The 20,583-nt window shown below is 50.0% G+C and overlaps 1 long non-coding RNA gene across 2 annotated transcripts in view; it reads right to left on the reverse strand.

Moving 5' to 3' along the window:
* Positions 1–3,640: 3,640 nt before the first annotated feature.
* The window catches only part of LOC121096233, a 54,011-nt gene continuing 37,068 nt past the window's right edge, over positions 3,641–20,583 (reverse strand). Inside the window, exons 4-8 of one of the 2 annotated variants that reach the window (XR_005830405.1) lie at positions 10,032–10,120; positions 8,549–8,599; positions 7,864–8,275; positions 6,430–7,273; positions 3,641–6,340 (exon numbers count right to left, since the gene is read on the reverse strand). This is a non-coding gene — a long non-coding RNA (uncharacterized LOC121096233). Of the gene's footprint in view, positions 7,274–7,863; positions 8,276–8,548; positions 8,600–10,031; positions 10,121–20,583 lie in introns of both variants that reach the window. The other variant, XR_005830404.1, reaches the window with a different exon arrangement.

Here is a 20,583-nt window from a genome sequence, read left to right on the forward strand (position 1 = left end):
TTCCGTCTTGGGGAAGAAGCCCATCTGTGCCTGTGGGATTTGCTTGCATGTGATGGTAACAGTGGTACAACCCAGCCCATCTCACTGCTGGCACCAGTGGGAGATTTCCCACTGGCTGGTCTATCACATTCTGACCCGATGGGAGGCTCAGGCTCTAAGTTGGTTACTGGAGATGCACGTTGAGAAGGCACAAAGCAAGGCCATATGTTGGGAAGACACAAGAGTGTCTGCACAGCGTGTCTGGTACCTGCCGGGGATGGAAAGAACTTCCAGATCTTAGTGCTCACTGAATTCATTTAATAATGCGGTCGATAATCTTAACTGGAAACATACTTTTCCAGATTCCAGTGCTCCAGACAGAAAGAGGCTGTGGAGAGAAAGCTGGGAGCAGAGACATGGATAGTTATTAAAAGCAGAGCCAAGAGCGGCAGTTTCTGCAGGCAATGCGAAATGTTGGCGAGTTCCTAATAAAAGTTCCTAATTAGTACTGAGCACTTTGGGATACACAGCTCCCCTCCTCAGGGGAGAGAATGGGAATGGACCTGGCACCAGAAAAACACCTTCTGATAACTTGTTTGCTGTTGCCTCTGAAATAAAACTTAAGGAAAATATGCTTGCTTTTTCTGGTGCTATCTGTGCCGTGGTTATGGCAGATCCTCGCACCCTTGCCAGAGAGAAACACCTTCTTGCCCTGGCAATCCGAGCCCAGTTAAGGCAATGCCTGGCCCCGTGTTCCACCTGGGAACAGCCGGAGGCACTGGCAGGCACTGAAGGGCTGCTGTCACAGCTGCTGTCGCCTTATGGCGCTGTGCTTTTGGAGGGGCCAAAGCCCTTCCTGCCCCAGCTGACCTGGGGTTTATCTCGTCCCTTCCTGGTGTCTCTCCTACAAAGCAAGGCTGGGTTTCAGGGATGCCCAGAGGACTTCCAAGGGACCTTCTGGCATCTGATTTATCCTTGAAGCAGTAAACTAGGAGGCTTTCTTGTTTAGAAACGAGAAAGATCTGTCAACTGATTATGGACAAGGTACCATTGTAAAAGGTCGTATTAGGGATCCTAGAACATCTCAGGTTGGAAGGGACCCTTAGGGATCATTGAGTCCAGCTCCACAGAAGATGCTCTTTCATTTCATTTGCCTTTTCCATGACCAAACCCACCGGCTGGGGTGGGGAGAGCCACAGAACTGCCTCCTCCCATCAGCCACCCCTTTCCAAGGGAGGAGAGACTTTCCTTGCGGAAACCCCAGCCAGCACTGGCTGGAGGCCTTTGCTGCAGCCCGGTGCTCCCGATGTTTTAACAAGAGGCCCCACAAATATTTAACTCCAGCAAAGGGAGAAAACCTGGTGTAGTGGGGTGGGATGGATATGTTTGCCAAGAAGAGAGGGTGAAAGACTGTGGAATTTATTGATTGGATTCCCGTTGAAACACAAATGCCTTCTCATAACCCAGGAGTAGATAATGGCTTGGCAAACAAGTACGTACTGAGTGCACTTGGCTGGAGGTATTTATGCTTTGTCCCAGGGAACTGAAAGGAGAGGGAAAGGTGAGGACCTCGCTTCGCGCTCCAAGGATGCCCTCTCATCTGGAGGGGGTGGGCGCATTCCTGGGGGGGACAAGCTGCTCTCCGGCGGGTCTTCCTGCGGCGCAGGACCTCTGTGGCAAACACTGCCTGCTCCCAAAGCCGTGAGGGTGCTGGGGCTTGAGTTCAGCATCCCCATCCTGCAGGGGGAGGTGGGAGAATAGCCCAGGGGAGGGAACTGCGGAGAAGAGCTGCCCATTAGCAGCACTGGTTTCACTTGTTCTTTCATCCTTCCAGCATGCGTCGCTATGGGGGGGTTCTGAGCTTCTGCAGCATCTGGTACCCTGCTCTCCTGCCAGCCAGCATCCCTGTTAGTCATCTATTGGGAGGGTTTAAAAGGAAAACTGATAATTTGCTTTGAAAAGCCAGAAGTTCATGAATCCCATATGTGGAAAAAAAAGCTGTATTTATCAAGTAAAATTTAGAACTACTTTTTTTATTTTATTTTGCAAAATCAAAATAATTTCTAGCCAGAAAGAGGGGTTTTACCCCATTTCTGCCTTCTTTTCTGACCATCCCAGCAAAGACCCTGGCTCTTGAGAATTTTGTATCATTTTCTGCCCAAATGCCCTGATACAGAGAAGAAAGCATCCATCCAAGAGCGTGCTGAGGCTTCCTGATCCCCGGCCCCCCCGCCCCCCCTCCCCGGTGCATCACTGCTGGCCCGCTGGTACTCGGTTTTAAACCAGTTAGAGACCGGAGGAGGCACAGCCGGGAGCAGCACTTCCGCTGGCGCTTGCCAAGGCTGAGGGCAAGGACTTTGTTAGCAAGCGTACAGAGGCATAACCCCGGGCTAGGTGAGTTTTCCAGTGAAGCAAGCTTTACCTAAATGCACGCATCTGATAGGAGTTTCCCAAAAAGTTGCGGGATGGCTGGCGGTTGGGTGTCTGCCTTTCAGGCATGTGCACCCATCCTCCCCCTCCCCATCTCCATAGAGACACCGCTGTCTGCTCGTGCCTGCAGCAAGCTTTTTTCCTTTTTTTCTTTTATTTTCTTTTTTTCTTTTCTTTTCTTATTTTCTTCCCCCCTCCAGTCCATGTGTTTGCATGCAAATCACCCAAATTTCCTTCTTGTGAACACCACCTCTCTAAAAGTGGGCAGCCCAGGGGCTGGTTGAGAGCATCCCGATGGGAACGCTGGACCCACGGCAAACAGAGCGGGTCCAAGTGGGTCCATGGTGCAGGTGGAGCCCAGCTCTCCCCACCAGGCTCTGCCCTCCTGCTTCCCGGGAACAAACCTCTCCCCGTGCCCACTCCCAGCGTGACTCCCACCCTTCGCCAGGAGGTTTTGCAACCCCTCGCCTGCCTGTTGTCCGGGCAGGGCTCTCGGGACAGGTGCAGGCAGAACAGGGGGGTGGGGGGAGAGGAGACAAGACTGACCTTTAAAGTTTTGTCCCAGCTATGTCTTGCTGCTGAAAGCATACCAGCTTACACAAATAACTTTTGACCTCCGGCCCCCTCACTTGTGTCGCAGCATTGTGCCAGGAGCATTTGTCTCGGGGCTGTGACACATGGCCTTTTTGTCTGGGGGTGCGAGTGAAGGCTGGGGCATTGCAACTGCCTAGGTAGTGAGTTATTAGCATGCCGGCTTCTCCTTTAGCAGCCCCTCTTTGTGGATGCAGGAGTAGACAACAGAGAATGCAGCTGTAAAGGGAAGAATTAAAGGGTTATTAAAAAAAAAGGGGGGGGAAGAAAAAAGGGGGGGGGGGGTGGAAGAGGGGGGGAAAAAAGGGGCTAAAAAAAGTTGCATTGCAGTTTTTCAGTTCTGATTGCAGGGAGGCATCTCTGCAACTGTCCAGCGGCAGAGTTAATGCTTTCATCCCGTGGAGCAGGTTTTCAGCAGGGGTAAATTAGTGGGGATGCAGTGACATCCATAGGGCTATGCTGAGTTACACCATTTTACGAGCTGACCCAGGCCCTGGGTGGGGGGGGGAATAGTACCAGTTTACACCAGCTGAGGGTCTGCCCTTTCAACATCACTGTTGTGAGAGTCACCACAAATCAAGGTCTCTAGTGACTGCACATCGGGCTCGTCTTATAAAAACACTCGATTTGCCTTGGAAAACGTTCCTGGTATTCGCCAGCATCCTCCATGCAAGCAGCCTGCGCCGGGGCTGCTGCAGACAGGAGTTATAGGGCCAATCTCGGCAGGCTGGTGTGATTCATGCCCACCCAGGAGGCAGCTGGAGGCATCCTTGCAAAGAGGAATGTGCCTGTTTTCAAGACGAATATGGTCTTCATAATTCAGTGAGTGTAATAAGACGCTAGCGAGGCAGCAGCAGTGAGGTGCAGGGGCTGCCCCCCCTCCTAAATCCCTAAGCGGGCAGGCACTGGAGCTACGAAGGAGGAATAAAGGTGCTTGGAGAGCTGACAGGGGAAAGCTGCCTTTCCAGCACGGATGCGAATGGCTGGGATAAGGCCAGTGTTTCGGAGGGCACGCTTCAGCCCTTCAGAAGCGGCAGGAGACACAGCCTCTCCTCTTGGCTTGCTGAAAGCCACAGGCATCTTCAAAGAGCTGGAGGAATAGGGGTTTACAAGATTATCCCTAAGCACCTGCAGACCTTTGTGAGCTCGGTCCATGACTCAAAATGATATGATTCATCTGTAACTTACACCCCAATTAGTCGCCAAGTGCTTCTGGTTTTAGCCACAGTGCATTGGCTTGGCCCCTGGCTCAGGCCACCGGCGACTGTGATGCCACGGTGGCACACGGTCAGCTCGCCGTCGCTGTGCCCCAGGGCAGCGCTGCTGCGCAGTGGGCTCCGACGGTGCTGCACGGTGGGCTCCAACGGTGCTGTGTGGCTCCAATGGTGCTGCACGGTGGGCTCCAACAGTGCTGAGTGTGGCTCCGACGGTGCTGTGCAGTGAGCCCTGATGGTGCTGCACGGTGGGCTCCGGCTGCCCCCCCGCTCGCCTTACCACACAGGTCTTCCTACCCTCCCTTTCCAGGCTGTGCATTATTTGCTGTTATTTTGCCACATGCCTCCTTTCCCATTTTTTTCCAAAATTAAACAACGTCATCATTTTCAGTCTATACCAGGGCCCCGGTAAGATAACATTGGTTTTCATTTTCCCCGTTCTTCCTTCAGACTCAGAATATTCCTCAAAGACCAAACCCTCTCCTTCTGAGCCCTCCAGGCACTCCGCTCTTCATAGAACACTGCTTTTCCGGGTCTCTCTAATATTTACAGCACCAGCCTTACGACATAAGCGCATAAGCCTCCTGTTATTTCTTTTTTTCCCCCGTTCTAAAAGGATTATTTCAAAGCCAATTTTTATAATTGCATCCCAGATAAAGAGCGTGTCCCCCAGGGGCGTTCAGTGTGGGGAGCAAGGAAAGCGTGGAAAGTATTGCATGCTTGCTCACCACAGCCTTCGGAGCATCCCGCAGCTCCTCCTGCCAGCTTAATAGCCGGGATGAAGCCCCACTTTTCCAAAGGCAACCTCCAGCTCCTGCTTCCTGGGACGGCGTCTTGCTAGGCAGTACTCTGGGCCATCTGAAATCCAGAGGAACCCTGCTGTGCAGCAGAAAGCAAACATTTCATTTGAAGGTGTCCCCCAAAAAAAAACCTCTGAGCCACCACAGGCCACTGCTTGCATGATGACGGAAAATAAAGATTATTTCATAAAAGTCAGGTCCATTTAATTTTATAGCATTTAAGTCAGCGACAATACATCAGACAATTATATTGCACTTAATTCTCGGATAATGGAACAATGAAAGATGTATGTTTGCATTTTGTAAAATTAAACTGTATGCAGCTATTTATCTTTTACCTTAATTGTTTGAGCTTGTTTCTAATGTAAACTGTTGTAATTTTAAATAAATATAATAGAAAAAACTTTCCTAGGTATCGGAAATCCAGAGTAAATTTACTTTGCAAATAGGCTTTGTTAGGTATGTTTTATGCTGAGGATCTTGAACTGACACTTTCATTCAAAAATATTTTGAATACTTCAGCGGAGGCTCTATCCTTCCCAGTAGGTTGTGGAGAGGTCCAGGAGAGGGGGGAGCTGGCTGGGTGAAGGACTGCCGCTGAGACGGACCCCACGGCGGGCCCGCTGCGCTCGGCGGCCAGGAAGGTGCCAGGTGTGCCAACCTGCCAGGAGGGAGCTCCGTGCCCGAGGGCGGCCGCAGCCCTGATGGTCCTGGCTGCCCCAGCTCTCACCGACCTCCACATCGTTCTTCTACAAGAGATGTGTAAAGATAGGACCAAGGCATGGCGGGGCCTGTTGTACGGGTCCGTGTCATATGTGCTTTGGGTGGTTGAAAGCGAAGGACTCCAGGTCTTTCATCCTCCGTTGCACCGCAGCCAAATATTAATGGTTGGAAAACATGCCCAAGCGTGCCTTCGTGATGCCATCACGTATCTGAGTGCTCGCTTCAGTTTGGGCAGCAACTTTAGGACTCCCAGCAGCGAGCAACGATGTTAGGATAACTTTTTCAATAAAATCTATCATCATGCCATGTAAAATCCCAATTATCTGTACTGGGAAAGTACAGTTACTGCTTTGTAGCTCTTTGAGGAGTTTTAGAGATGATCTTGGTTAAGCCTAAGATGTTGATTAGGGAGGTGAATGCAACTGTTGACTTAGCCCTAAGGGGTTGTTATAAATGTGTCTGTTTGTTTTTCCAGTACCTCGAGGGAAGGCTCCAACAAAGGAAACTCGCTGGGTTGAAAGGTAACTCAAGTGATTAATGACATATACATTCAGCATGACGTCTTTATCATGGGGTGGTCTTATTGATTTCGAGTTGAGCAACCTGGGAAGTGGAAAAAGAGGTTGTAAAAGTGAAAGCCCGGTGAAAATTAATTAATTGCAGGAACAAAAGTGTCAGCCTTCCTCGCATACCTGGAATTTGGCGGGCAGTCCCATCTTGCAGGGTACTTGCAGCAGCTCTGTAAATCATGACTGATTTTCTTTCATAGCGTGCAGTGATTCAAAAAAGCTAAAATAGGAATGCTGGGGTTGGTTTGGGCTTGTTAGCTGCATATGCCAAGAGGATTTTTTGGATGACTGCAGCCCTCTTGACAAAGGGAATTCATCAGGGGGAGTTGAAGCTGGGTCAGAGCGTCAGCACATGTGCCCATGGGTTGACTTGGACTGGTTAGCTCAAAAGCTTTCCTATGGTGGTCCCTGTTCCCAGTTCCTATGCTGTAACCATCCCTGATGCTCCAGCATGGCCACCGGGGTGGGACCGAGCTTGTACCCATCGCGTACAGGCACTTCCAAAATCTGTTCCCAAAGACCAGCATTATGTCCTCTAGGACCAGGACAACTTGACTCTGGGGTGGATGGCCCTGCCTGGCACGGATCGAGGATCCCAGACAGTCCAACGTTACCCTTGATTCCCCTGGTACCAGCTATGTACATGACGGAAACAAGAAGGTACTAGGAGGAAAATACCCTTGAACATCTCCTTTGTAGGAAATAAGAAAATTCTATGCAAATGAGGGACCCCATTGTCTCTAAGGTGGCATGAAACCATCAGGCATCCATCAGAAACTTCCTCTGGAGGCATCTGCTGAGCTGGAGCCCTGCTGCTGAGCCACCTTTCTGAAGCTAAAATGATACGGCTGGTCCCTCCGCACCCCCTCGGTGGTGGCTGCTGCTCTTCTTTGCCTTCGGTTCCTTTAGATGGCACCATCCTCCTGTGCTGGTGCTGCTCTGGAGCCCATCTCAATTAGTATTCACACTGCAAAAAAAGGAAAATTCCTTCATTACAGGGCAGTGGGTAGTGCAGCAGTAATTGAGGTGGTGTCAGCAACTCCATTATAAGCCCTGGTTTCCACTGCGGGGGAAGGTTCACGTTCACGATGCTAAAAGCCCAGAGCAGCCACCTTCCTCCTTTTTACAGGTATCGCTGGGCAGCACTGTGCTTCAGATACAAACTTCCCGTGCGGCAGCCTAGGGGATCGGTCCTGGTTTTGGGAGATCGGTATGAGGTGTGAAAGCCGGTGGGGTTACGCCAGCTACAGGGCTGGGCTTTCTGCTGGGAAGAAGTGGGAATGGGCAGCAAAGGGCATCCCACACTGCAGGGCCCCATCCAGAGCCCACAGAGGTCCTGGGGGATGTGGTGAGCTGGATAGTGGGTGCTGGGGGTTTCGGTGAGATGTGCCCACCTGCAAGAGGTTGGGCCAGGTGGGTTTTGGCAGCACTCACTGGCCCCAACCCTCAGGCTGGCAAGAGGTTGGATGAGCAGCAGGAGGAGAAGCAGCAGGAGGGAAGGGGCTCTTTGGGCAGCTGGTAAATGCATACAGCCCTCTGCAGGGGCTGGGGACCCACCGTGACCTGGCAAGCTGCTCCAGGGTGGTCTTGGTGTCCTTCGGGACAGGCTCGAGGGTTGAGGAGTGCCTGGTCCCGTGCACACCACGTTCTGGGTGCTCTCCGCGGAGCTGAGGTTTGGCTGGTCCTCCCTTCAGCCGGCTGCTTTGGCAGCAGCCTTTGGAAAACCACCTGGGAGGGGGAGGATTGAAGCAGAAGATTTGGACCATCGTGGATGCGATGGGTCTATAAGGACCACCTTCACCCGAATTAATGGCACTTTCTTCATCAGGCGTCCTCTTCATTCCTGCCCTGGATCCGAATATCAGCAAATCCCAGATCCTCCTTTGGCAAAACCCACCTTTTGCTTTGCACTCTGGGAAGCAGGCTCTTGCCTTTCTCGCTGGGAAAGTGGCTCATCTCCGAAGAGCACCTGTAACATCATCATCGTTAGGGCCCACCTGGCCGAGCCCTCCCTCCTACCCTGCCAGGTTACGGCACAGAAAGAACAGGGATGACCTTTTGCAAAGAGGATAGAGCTGTGCCGAATCACCTTCAGGAACAGAGGGCTTCAGAACAAGGGGAAGCCCAACCCGGGCAGGTTTTGCCCAGGTTACTTGGGCTCAGAAAGATCAACTGAGTGAGCATCGCACCGAGGCACTTGCCCACCCAAGGAGATCCAGGGAAGGGCAGTGGGTGCCAATACCTGCGGTACTGCAAGCCCAACAGAGCGCAGGACCAGCTGTGCCAAGGGGTCCTGGGCAGGGAAGAAGAGGAAAGTCACAGTTTTATTTCTTTCAAGCACTTTTATCTCTCTTAAAAACAAAAAACCATGGTATTCTTGAAAACATAGAGAAATCATCTCATTTGCGATTCAAAATTTAAGATAATTGTGGTCAGCACAGGAGCTGGGAACCCTGGGTCTTTCTCCTAGTAACTTTTTTCTCCTCTCTGGGAATTTTTAAACACAACATCAGAATCGACAACATGTGAACCTTCCTACCCAGCAGAATATGATATTCCCCAGCAAGGGAGGATGCATCCCCTCCTTCCTCCGAAAGGCGAAGTGCCCCCTTTTTGCTAAGTCTTGGCTGCCCTGAAACAATACAGCAGCGGGGAATTCCCGGGGTCAGCCCAAATCCCTTGTTCTCCCAGCCTGCTCCTGGCCCCCAGGAGCTGCAGCCTTGTTCAGGCTTTTAGAAGTGCAAATAATCTCTGTAAATGGGGGGAACAGATCAAGTGATTGGGCAGGAGCTCTCTCCCAGGGCTGTCCCAGGCAAAAGCTGCCTCTCCCGGCTTTTTCATCTGCTTTGGTTTATTTTTCCTGCTCCCATCCCCTTTTTTTCCCCCTGTTTTCTATTGAGGTGTTAGCTCCGAAACAAGCGGTGCATTGGGGCTGTAGCTCCATACGATCACTCTGCCCTATATATCAGGGGTCAAACCCAGGCTGACGGGTCCCAGGGCTCTGCCTCCGCACCCGTCTCTGCCCCGTGGCTCCCCAAGCGGGACCGAAACCATCCCCACTCGGTACCACAAGGCTTCTTGACTTGGCCAGGTTCATTACACGGATGCTCCCGAATTAAAAAAGGATCCTAAGCGTGTGCTGGGCCCAGGTAAACGGCAATTGCAAGATGTTAGCATTGCAGCCATGGAAGCATGAATCAGCTGCAAATACACGGTGCGGATGCCAGGGTCTGGGGGAACCGGTGTGTCACCCAGGCCTGGCGCATTGTACCCGTGTTCATACCACATGAGCACTAAGGGTCCAGTTGTGGAGTAGCACCGACAGCAGAACAGTTCCTGCGGTTCACCCCTGGAAACGCAATTTTAGGCAGTCCAGATAAGCATTAAAATATAGATGTTCTTACTAACAAATAACCAAACCCCACTAACAACCCCATCTGCAACAAGACCAGCGACCCCGCACGAGTCGCCTTTATCTCCCTCTGCCTTTTGTTCCCCTCCAGCCTTTGTCTCCCCGAGCCCACGCTGCTCCTGGCGCGGCTGGTGCCTGGGCTCTGCCCGGAGCAGCCGCCAGCGGTTTCACCATGCCCGGGGTGGGTACCGAGCAAAATCAACCCTCCTGCTCGCTGCCTGCTCCTTTCACATCGGTCCCGTGCCTTGCAAGCAGCTCTGCATTTCAGGGGAGAGCCCATGGCATCATTGCAATAGCTGATTCGTTTAGTTACCTGAAAAATAGATTTTCCTTCCTCTTGCTTCTGTGTATCAGTTCCGATTACTTTCGTATTTGTTTGTTCAGTCAGTTTTGATCATCTCTCTGTTAAATACACAAAGTCATTCATTAAGCATCGCATTCCACATTTTGACTCTTTATTAGGCACCGCTTAGTTGATGTGGGAGAAAATCTCTGTTCCTTCCTGCATTTCTTTTCCTTTTGGATGATTTGACGGAGCAAGGGGGGAAAATCGCTCAGTGTAGTTTAAATAGCCTGGAAGTATTTCCATGCAGAGACAGAATCTCCATTAACCATTAAAGTTTCATATTTCTTCCCCACAAGTATGAACCCCAGGGCAGCAGAAAAGAAAGAAAGGGCTGTCAAATTACGTGTGCAACCTGAGGTACAGATATTTGTAGGTGACGTTGGGTAAAGGTTGAGTACAAACTTAAGGGAAGTGAAAGAATAACAGCCAGAAGGTTTAAAAAAAAAAATGTTGTAAAAAATCAAAATAGGGAATGTAGCATTTTAACTTTTTTTTTTCCCAAATAAATTTGCCCCCCACCCTGCAGCACAGAGTTTGCAGCTCCTTGGATTTCCCCTCCAGCTTGCGGCTGGAAGAAGGAGCCGTGATTTAGGGAACGGCCTCAGCGGGGGAAGCTCTTTCCCTTTCCCACCCACTTGCCAGCTACAAAGCTGCGGAGATTTTCATTTCGGAGTCAATCGGAACAATTTTGTCCCGGCGACCCTGCTGTCTAACCCTGTTTGCTGAGTTACGCCGGGTTTGCTGACAACTTCTACTTGAGTAAATTGTATTTAGACAACAATATATTTCATTCAGGTCTTTTGCAATGTCTGGACCAAGGTCAGTTTTATATTCTACTGAAATCATAAAGTGACACTTGAGATAAACAGAATGTTTACTCTCTCCATGTGAGCTGAAGCTGATATGTAAATTTATCCTTATTCTGTCATCAAATTTGCATTTACCCTCTTAGTCAAACACTACAGGGTTCCAAATCAAACAGCTTTAATGGTGGTCAACCCTTTATGACCGATTGCCATATCAGAGAGAGAGAAACGGCAATTTAGATTAAAATGAAAAGAGTAACACAACATAACAAGCGTCATCCGGTTTGCCATAATTGGATAAACTTTTCATATGAGTGCCTGTGTTTGGATGCTCGGCTGCCTGGAAAGCAATTGCCGTATTCTCCCGGTGTTGTTCTAGTCCCTTTATCTGCCCCACACAGACCGTACTCACCTGTCATTATTTTTTTCTTCTGATCAAACAAGCCAAGTGCCACTAAACAAATTCTGGCGTGGGTTGGATTTTTTTTTTTTCTTTCCCCCCCTTACAGCCACATAAAAGAAGGGGGCTTGATTCACTGCAACAAGCCGTCGGGTTTCCTTCTATCTGTAAGGCTCAGGTCAGGCCGGAATAAAATGGGCAGGCTTGGCAGGGCACATCAGAAACCCGAAGGTGGGCTTTCAGGTTCAGTTGCTTTTTAATGAAGGAATACATTACGCTGGCAGGCAGCTTGTTTCCAGGAATCGCAAAGCTGTGTGGCATGAATGTGGCCTGACACCACGGGGATGGGCTGGGGGTAAGGGCCTCGGGGCTGGAACTCCTGCAAAGTTCGACTGTAAAATAACAGATGGAAAAACTCAACCAAGGATGCAGGATGACAATAGAAATCCTCCAGGGGAAAAAAAAAAAAAAAAAGGTATTTAGTGCCTGGGATAAATATGCATATAATGATGGGTTTTACAAGGGGAGGGGAGTGGTTTCTGCGCCCTGAGCACCCCACGGTGCTGAGCTGAGACCCCACAACTTGTTTCATGCGTGCCTTGGAGCTGCACTTGCAGAGAAGGAGGATCGCTACTTCGTTAAATCTGCGCCCAAATTAAAAAAGGCTTTTTTGGTCACAGCTAACATTTTGGGGGGTGCTAACATTTTGGCTGGTGTGAGGAATGGAAGAGCAAAGGGGTCTGACGCCAGCGCCCGCACCACGGCAGCCTGGACAATGCCGCCAGAGTCCCGTCCCCAAAAGGCGCTCCCAGGATCTACTGGGCAGGAGGAGAAAGAAAGGAAGAAAAGAAAACAGAGGCATGTTCGGCCGCAGCTTTCGCTAGGTAACAGCAGGTTTGGTGCCTGGAATGCCGCCACTGCCGAACGGCTTCATCCAGCACCATCCAGCACCGCTGCCGCACTGACGCCAGGCTGTGCCCAGCTGCAGCCCTCCCCTCAAAACAACCAACAGAAAAAAACCCAAACAACCACAACTAAGGCAAAGTAAGAGAAGACAGAGAAAAAGAGGACTAAGGAAAAAAAAAAAAAAAAAAAAAAAAGAGAAGGGTTAAAAACATTTAAAGAAAAAAAGCAGGAGGAGAAGGTTGGCAGGGGGGAAGGAGAGAATTTTCCTTTTCAGCGTGGCTGTCAGACGGATATCTTATAGTGGGAGGGCTGGGAGGGAACAGATATCTGCCTCTCTCCGGAGCCTGCAAGTATTTCTGCCATTCATGAAGCCAAGGGATGCCACACACATTCTGTTTGTTCAACATAAGCAAACAGATTGTAAACTGGCTGATAATTTTTGTACTGACAATGTCATTTACAGCTGTCAGCCTTTTGTCTGTCATGTTTGCTTTATTCAAATATGAACCAAGTGGACCTCCCTTCCACCGCTTTCTTCTGCATTAAAATCACATCAATTCCGTTCCATTCTGTCTTATCTAAAATTCATTGGAGGCCAATCACTTGGATGAATGCTTTGGGGTTTCCATGGAGGCAAGAAGTCTAGTGTGGACTTCAGGGGATTAGGAAGTTTCAGATTTAAAGCCTTGAAGTGCACGTTTCTTTCAGTTCTTTCTTTTGATTGCAGAGGAAGGGGAAGGGGAAAGAAAAAAAAGAAAAAGAAAAATCAGGAAATTTCAAGATAATTTTATTTTTCCAAAGCGCCCCAGCATGAAGTAATGCCCCCGCTCAGCACATGTGTGTGCGCATCTGGACGTGCTTGGCTGCCGAGCTTTTCCTTAAGCACAATTTATGGCCGTGATCTTTCCAGATGAGCTAAAAGGAGTATACTGTACCGGCATCTACCCCCCCAGCATCCTCAACAGGATGCTTGCCACCAGCTCCTATAATCAATTCAGGCCCATCTTCAATTAGATTGATTTGGATCCAGCTGCTTCCCATGGTGCTGCCCGCAGGTCTGGAAGCATCTCCCTTTGTTAATAGAGGTCACGGCACTTTGTGTTAAATAATTCACATCAGACTATCTGTCTGTCTGTCTGTCTGTCTGGGGGCAGCTGCAGATGTTGCCCGTTGGTGTGGAGGCTGTGAGCCCCACACTCGCCCACGCACACACCTGTATCACAGACAGTTGTACGCGGAGGATATTTATTTTATGTTTGTTGCTCAAGCACTGAGCCGATGTAAATCAGCGGGGAGCCGGTGCAAGCAGGATGAATTTATGTTGACTTGTCTTGTTTTTATCTTTGAGGCTTCCAACATTATTTCTGCCTTGGAGGTCTGGGGTTTGGTGCTGGGCAGAGTTTTGGAGCTGGGTTTCTTGGGCTGTTTGGAAGCCAGACCCCTGCTGCCAGTCTCGGGTTAAGATAGCCAACAGTGGAAGTAGCCAGATCACAAACTGCACATAAATGCCTTGGTTTTACATATTGTGGGCAGAGAGGGAAAGGAGCTGTTTGCACAGGAGATCTGGGGCTGGGGAACACCCCTCCTGTTGTCCCACTGGGGAGAGGACACAGGTGACAATTAAAGTCGCTTTTTTCCCCACTTCGCTTCATCTTCCTTTCCCTATGCCCAGCAATTAAAAGTCAAGCCTCAAAGAAAAAAAAGCCCCAGACTGGTTTGGTAAGTATGAAACCTTAAAAAAATGTGCCTTTTATTTACCTTCTGGGTCCTGAAACTCGGTAAGTGCTCTTGAAGCACAGCTTGGAGCCCCCACCGCCACGGCAGGCACAGAGGCAGAGCCAAGCTGCCCAGCACAGCACTCGTCCCCTGACCTGGGGGTGACATGCCTGCTGAGCTGCCCCAGCTCTCCTGGCACTCCTGTGGTGATGGCCATGGCAGTAGCAATGGCGATGGCAACAGCAAGGATAGCAATGGTGGTGGCGACGGCAATAGCAATGGCACTAGTGGCAACAATGGCAATGGTGATGGTGACAGCAATGACATTAGCAATGGTGATGGCACTAATGATGATGGCAATGGTTATGGTGATGGCAATGACAAGGATTGTCTCGGCCAGTCCCACAGCTGCTCCCAGCAGCTGAGGTTCCCCTACGAGCCCATCGCCTGCGACCTTCCCCCTCTCCTCCCACCAGTCCATGCAATGAGACTTGCCAGGACAATCTCGTTCTGGCCAGGTTTTGGGGAAGGGTGAAGGGTTTCCCTCTGCCAGCCCTGTGCCTGTGGCTTTCTTGGAGCTCCACAAACTACATCTCAGTCAAAACTAATATTGCAGTGACCCTCCTCCCTGATGCAGATTGAACAGAGAATGTAAATGCCATATCTATCAATCCAGCCAGCTTGCTTCTCCTCCTCGGTACCTCCCTGTAACCCCACTTATGCGTGAACTCAGCATTCGGTCAATAAAGCCTACACACACCTACAAATACACAACACACATCAACAAACAAACAAGCCCAAGCAAACAAAACTAATCAAGACATTTCTCCTAGCGTCCAGGAAGGAAGGGAAGGACCAGTATTGCATTTATGATTTCTGCTTGTGAGTACTGCCGAGCCGCCCGCATACCAGGGGTGGGATGTGCCCTGGACAATACTGAAGGTCCTTTCTGGGATTTCTCATGGCCCTTGCCTTCAGCAGCAACGTTCTCCACCATCCAGCCCTATGCAGAGGTGATGCTTTAGCAGGCGGTGGGATCCGATGCTCTTCCCTGTCACATTTACAGTTTGCTCGTTACATTCACATTCAACTAAGATTTATAAAATGACCCAAGAGGACGAGGAGGTGGGTCTCAAGTCTGCCCACCCACGCAAACATCCTTCCACCCTGAAATTGCCAGGCAGTGGCCACGCTCAGAGGTGACGCACCACGTCAAGGATAGGTCATGCAAAATCAGGACAGGAGCTCTGGTGCCCACAGCATCAGGGATTGCTTCAAGAGGACCAGCCTGCAGCAGCAGCAAGTTTAGAAAATGTTGGAATAAATGAGCACCGCAAGGGAAAGCTTCAAGGAAAAGTGCCCTGAGTGTTACTAAATATTTACAAACCGCTTTGGGCTTGAGAGATCCTTTCCGAAGGCTCGAGGATTATTTGGGGGAGGGGGGGGAAAGTCATGTGCTCACCACCTTATGGCTGCTGTCCCCAGAGCATCTGCCCTGGGTTGCTGTTGCAGATGAGGCTGGGAGGGACCTTAGGTGCGATGCTCATGGTACCCACTGCACCTCTCCCCCGTGCCACAGAAAACAGGACTAGGGGTGGCGGTTTAGGAGCCTGGGGGTTTTGATGACTTCAAGCACTTTGGGGCTATGGATAGGGAAGGTAGGGGTAGCAATGAAGTCCTTGTAAAGCTAAAGGTAAATTCATGCCCATCTCAGACTGGATCAAGTTTATGCAGTTGTTGGGCTTTGTTCCAGGTCAGGACCATGAATAACTGGGCTGGGGGACGTGGGGCCCCCGTGTCCTGCGAGAGGGGCTCAGTGTCTGCTCATGTTCAGGGGAGCAGCTGCAGGGACCAAGGCACCAACACCATCCTCTGAATGAGCTGTCCTTAAAACAAATCTGAAGTCTTAAGTTCAGTTTGTGCATATGATGCTTCATATTTAGGATTTGCCATTATTTCCCTCCTTCCCCTCCCCCCACCCCCACCCCCCACCCCTTTCTCCTCTTTTCCTTTCCACAGCTCCTCCAACTCAGGAAACTTTGGAAATGACAGAGATTGTTCCCTCGTAACCCTGGTGCATTTAAATGTTTTAAAATCCCAGCGATGGAGTTGCTGATGGGTTTTGTTCCCTTGCTGCTCTGGCTCATCTTCCTTTCAAGTTGGGGTCTTTTTTCAAAATTACAAAAGGAAAAAAAGAAAAGGAAAAAGTGGGAAGGAGCTTTTCCCCATCATTTGTCTTGCTGCATATAATAGCGGAAAAGAATGGGGGGAGAGAAGAGGAAACTTTTCCTTTGTTTCAATAATGTCTCATTTCAATTTGAAACAAAACTCAATATGCGTGTGTGCTGCTTTATAAACTCCAAACCTAAAAGAAAATAACAGAATGGAAATGTCCCCCTCTGCGGATGCTAGCTTGAGAAAAGGGCTTTGAACCCACTCAGGCTGAGCGTGTAGTTTTGAAGATGATGACAGGGGTATTTCTCCAAGCACGGATTGCTCTGGTCTACCCCAGAACGGTGTCAAAAGTCCAGGAAATCATTAAATTCTGTTGCTCTGGTGCAACCCACTGCTCAAATACTGTCTCTTTGGAGAAGCTGTTGTTTGTACCAGTTGTACCGTTTCATTTCTGATCTTTGTTTCCAGGTACCAACAAGCTGTTGGGATGCCATGTGACTGGGCAGAGCAGCACTAGACACTGATGTCTGTGCCTCTGGACCTCCTCACCTCCTTCACCTGCTCACAGCGTGCTGGGACGCAGCTGCTCAGCATGATAGAGAGGGTGGCTGCTGCTGGAGCCACTCCACCGACACTCCACAACCAAGGCCAGAAACAGGCCGATAACGATGGGATTCAGCATCACTGGGGAGATGCCACGTGGTCCAACACACCCCAAAACCTGGTTCCAAAGGTTCTTTTGCCCGGCAGGACCCTGCAGGGCATTCGGTAAGACCCTGCCCTGGCTTTGACAGGCTTTAGGTCAAGACTTTGCTCTGATAACGCTCCTCACCATCCTGCCTGCCCAGATTTAAAAGCCTGTCCTCCACTTCAAGTCTTGAAAAGCCTTGGCTTCACTTCTGCAGCCGCTCAGCCTTGGGGAGAGGGAATAGATATCTCTGAGTCTTTCAGAAAACCCCTGGTTGATTGATAGCTTTCAGCCGGCTGGGTCCTTGACAGCCATGAGTGATCCCACAACCACAAAGAGTTACAAAATCAACCAAAAATAAAGTTTGCTCTTTTTAATTTTTTTTTCCCTTCCTTTCTTTCTTATTTCTTTCTTTTCCAAACAAAACCACAGCAAACCCTGCTCAGCCGCCGGGACGGGCTGAGGGCTCAGCCACATGCCGTACAATACCGCCCGTACAATCCAGCTCCACAATTCCTGTCCACTCCTGGGATATTTACGACATATCCCACAGTTGTCATGTCAACACGACAAGCAAGGGCGGCCTTAAATCAAGCTGTCAAGGGGCCAGAACAGTACCGCTATGCAAAATAACGGCACTGACTGACACTAGGCATTGCATCTGTCATTTGGGGAGGTTTGCGGCTGCTCCCTTGCTACGTTTGGGTTGGTCCTTTGGAAGAGAAATAGGGCAGGGGAAGAATAGCAATGAGATGGTGAAGAAGGCCTTTTAAAAACAAAAACAAAAAAAAGAAATATTAGAGTTCATTGGAGTATCAGGTGGTTATTTTCCTTTGGGTGGGATTTGTTGTGTGCATGCTGTGTGCTGCGGATCCTCCCAGAAATGGTGCAGCCACATCAATAATTCTGCTGTTGAGCCTGGAAGATGTTTAGCACCAATCACCACAACTTCTTCACTCAGTCCACACTCCCTGGACAGCTGCAGCTGGGAGCTCATCTTCCTCCTCACCCTGCCCAAAGCAATCTTCCTCCCTCACACCTGAATTTTGTCAAGCACTGGGGCAGCAGCTATCAAAGAAGTACATTTTTATTGTAGCCAGCTGGCTTCCCCAAGGAAAAGGAGCAAACACGCTGATTCGCAGGGTGGCTGCCCATCAGTCCCTGTAATAACTCCGGAGGCAGCAGCGCTCTCACGTAGATTGCGCTCCTTCAAGTTTTGTGCAAATACATTAGCGGGCTGGAGGAGGGGTTTGCCAGGGAGCGGTGGAGATGCTGCACTGGGAGAGCATCCCCATCACAAGAGGAGCTGGGAGCTGGTTCCAGGGAGAAGACTAATATACATTCATACAACTTCTAAAATTTTTTGATGAGAAGAAGAAATCTGCACTTCAAGTCCCCTGCCCCATAAGAAAAGGCAATTTGGGCAGAATATTTCATTAAACGCTTCTGAAGCACAAAGGTTAAAAGAGGAGCTTATAAGTTTGTTAAATACATCAGGACATACAAAACCCTTCTGCATTCACCCAGCGTGGGAAGTGTCATATTTTTTAGTGCTGGAAATCCATTTAACCTTTAATCAAGCTAAGCTCGAATGTTTGAAAACAGACTTTCCGATACATACACCACAGGTATCACCTGCATAGGTGATGGTTACGTTTACTGTGACTGTACTAATTTCCATTCTAGTCATTGTGAAATGGTTTCACTCAGAGGGTACTTATGCCCTTAAACAGTTTAGCGTACACTCGAGACTGGTGCCATGCCAGACCCGGGCACCTAAACCCCTACACTCATACAACATTTTCGCAGAGCAACTGATTATTCCACATCCGCCCATCACTGTTCCATATATTTTGCTCTGCAGCATCACTAGGGAAGGAGATGACAACCCAGGCGGGCAGGAGTTTTGCCTTTGCTGGCTATGACCCCTTGCAAGCCTTTGCCGCTGCTCTGCAGGCAATGCTCACCCCCTCTCCCCACAGCTTCGCATTCGCTTATTAAATCACGGGCAAGCCGAGGAAATCAGCCCGGGTGGTAATTTGCACCATTAGCTGAGGTGATAAACTGAGCCCGGGGTGGGGGGGGGGGGGGGGGGGCGGGAGGTAAGGGGGGGACAGACAGAAAGGTGTAAAGCAATTAGCAGCCTTTTCAGGAGCCCTCTTCCCTATGTTTGCTGCAGGGGAAGGTTCCTCCAGCTGCTGCCGAGGGGAGCACAGGTCCGACCGCTGCTGCAGCCCCAAGCAAGGGCAGAAGTTGGTCCCCAGCACTTTCGTCAGGCTTCATGTCATGCGTGTTTTGGCTTTCCCCACCGTACTGCCGATAAACAGATGGCTTCATAGGCCATTACAGCTTTGGGTGGCTATTTTGCGAGCATGCAAATGATATTGCTGTGTTGCATAGCGTGGTTATTTACTGCTAATTGCTAAGCTGTCGATCACTATTATATTCTGTGGTGACAGGGTCTGTATTTGCATAGTTTAAGCTACCCATCCTATCTAAAATTAGCATGTGGCTTTTTAAAAAAAAAAAAAGTTATCAGTGTTAAAAGAAACCATCACAGAATCGACTGGGGTAAAATATCTCAGGGCTTTTTTGTATGCATACACCGACACTTATCTGCGAGGAGGATGAAAACCAGCACGATCTGACTGTGAAGTTTGCAAACAACGTCCCACCCCAGGGTCTGCATCACATTTCCCTTTGTGTCCTGGCTAAGGGCACGGAGAGGATCACAGACCCCATCCTCGCGCTGTTTACTTTGGGAACAATCAGTAATGTATGAATAATAATGCCACCCTCTGACCATGACTAATTGAATTGCAGCATGCTGCGGAGGCAGGCAGAAAGCTTTGCTCCCCGCTAGTCTATCAGCGTTGTTTTTCAAGTAGCAGCAGACAATGATTGATGCTGATGCGCTTTCAAACAAGTCGCCTTTAAACACCTAATGCTAGCACGCATGGACCTGCAGCTCGAGCCCCTATTAAAGGCAAGCTTGGATTTATCCATTTATTTATTTATTCCATCAAAGGTTCTTCTGAAGGCTGACTTTTCCCCTCGGACAAGGTCCCCTTCGCAGCAGCCTCCCAGCGTGGAGCAGCCCCGGAGCAAGAGGGGTTTACTCCAGTGCTCCCTGCTAGGCTGCGCCGTTAGCATAACGAAGCCCAGGCAATCAGATCTGGCTTTCTGCAGGGATACAGGGAAAGGCAGGGTGGCATAGCTGCCCCTTCCCAATGGAGAGCTGCCGGCTGGCAGGGCCAGCCCCGAGCATCCTTCTCCTGTGGTGGAAGCAGAGGGAGAGGGAACGGGTGGGGGGTGAATTTCGCTTTAATATCTCTATGTCTATGCCTGTTTACCCGTCTGTCTACACAAGAGGCTGAGAGCGCAGCTCAGAAATACAGAGGCAAAACCAGAACTGATGGAAAAAAGCCAATCATGCCGTTACAGCCACTTAGCACAAAAGGAGCATCCAGGACTCCAACCTTTCAGCTCAGCATCGAAGGGAGCTTGGGAGTGATGCTACTCATGCTACCTCTCTGCTCTGGGAACCTGCAAAAAAGTGCCCAGGAGAGGAGCTCCGCATGGAGCATCACTGCACTGGAGGTGGTGTTTTCCCCCTCAGCTCCAAAACCATCCTGATTTCTCCATCCCAGATTGGTTCCATACTACGATGCAGATAATGCCAATAGCAGCAAGGCAAGCTATAGCAACCCCATCTCCCCGGGCAGCATCAGCAGAGGACACAAGTGGGACGTGCATTGCAGCAGCGGCTCCCATGCCTGGGGCTGTGGTCCCCAGCCTCTCAGTTCAGGGTCCTGCCCCAGTCCCATG

Source organism: Falco naumanni, chromosome 12 (genome assembly GCF_017639655.2).
Source record: "Falco naumanni isolate bFalNau1 chromosome 12, bFalNau1.pat, whole genome shotgun sequence".
Classification (NCBI taxonomy): domain Eukaryota; kingdom Metazoa; phylum Chordata; class Aves; order Falconiformes; family Falconidae; genus Falco; species Falco naumanni.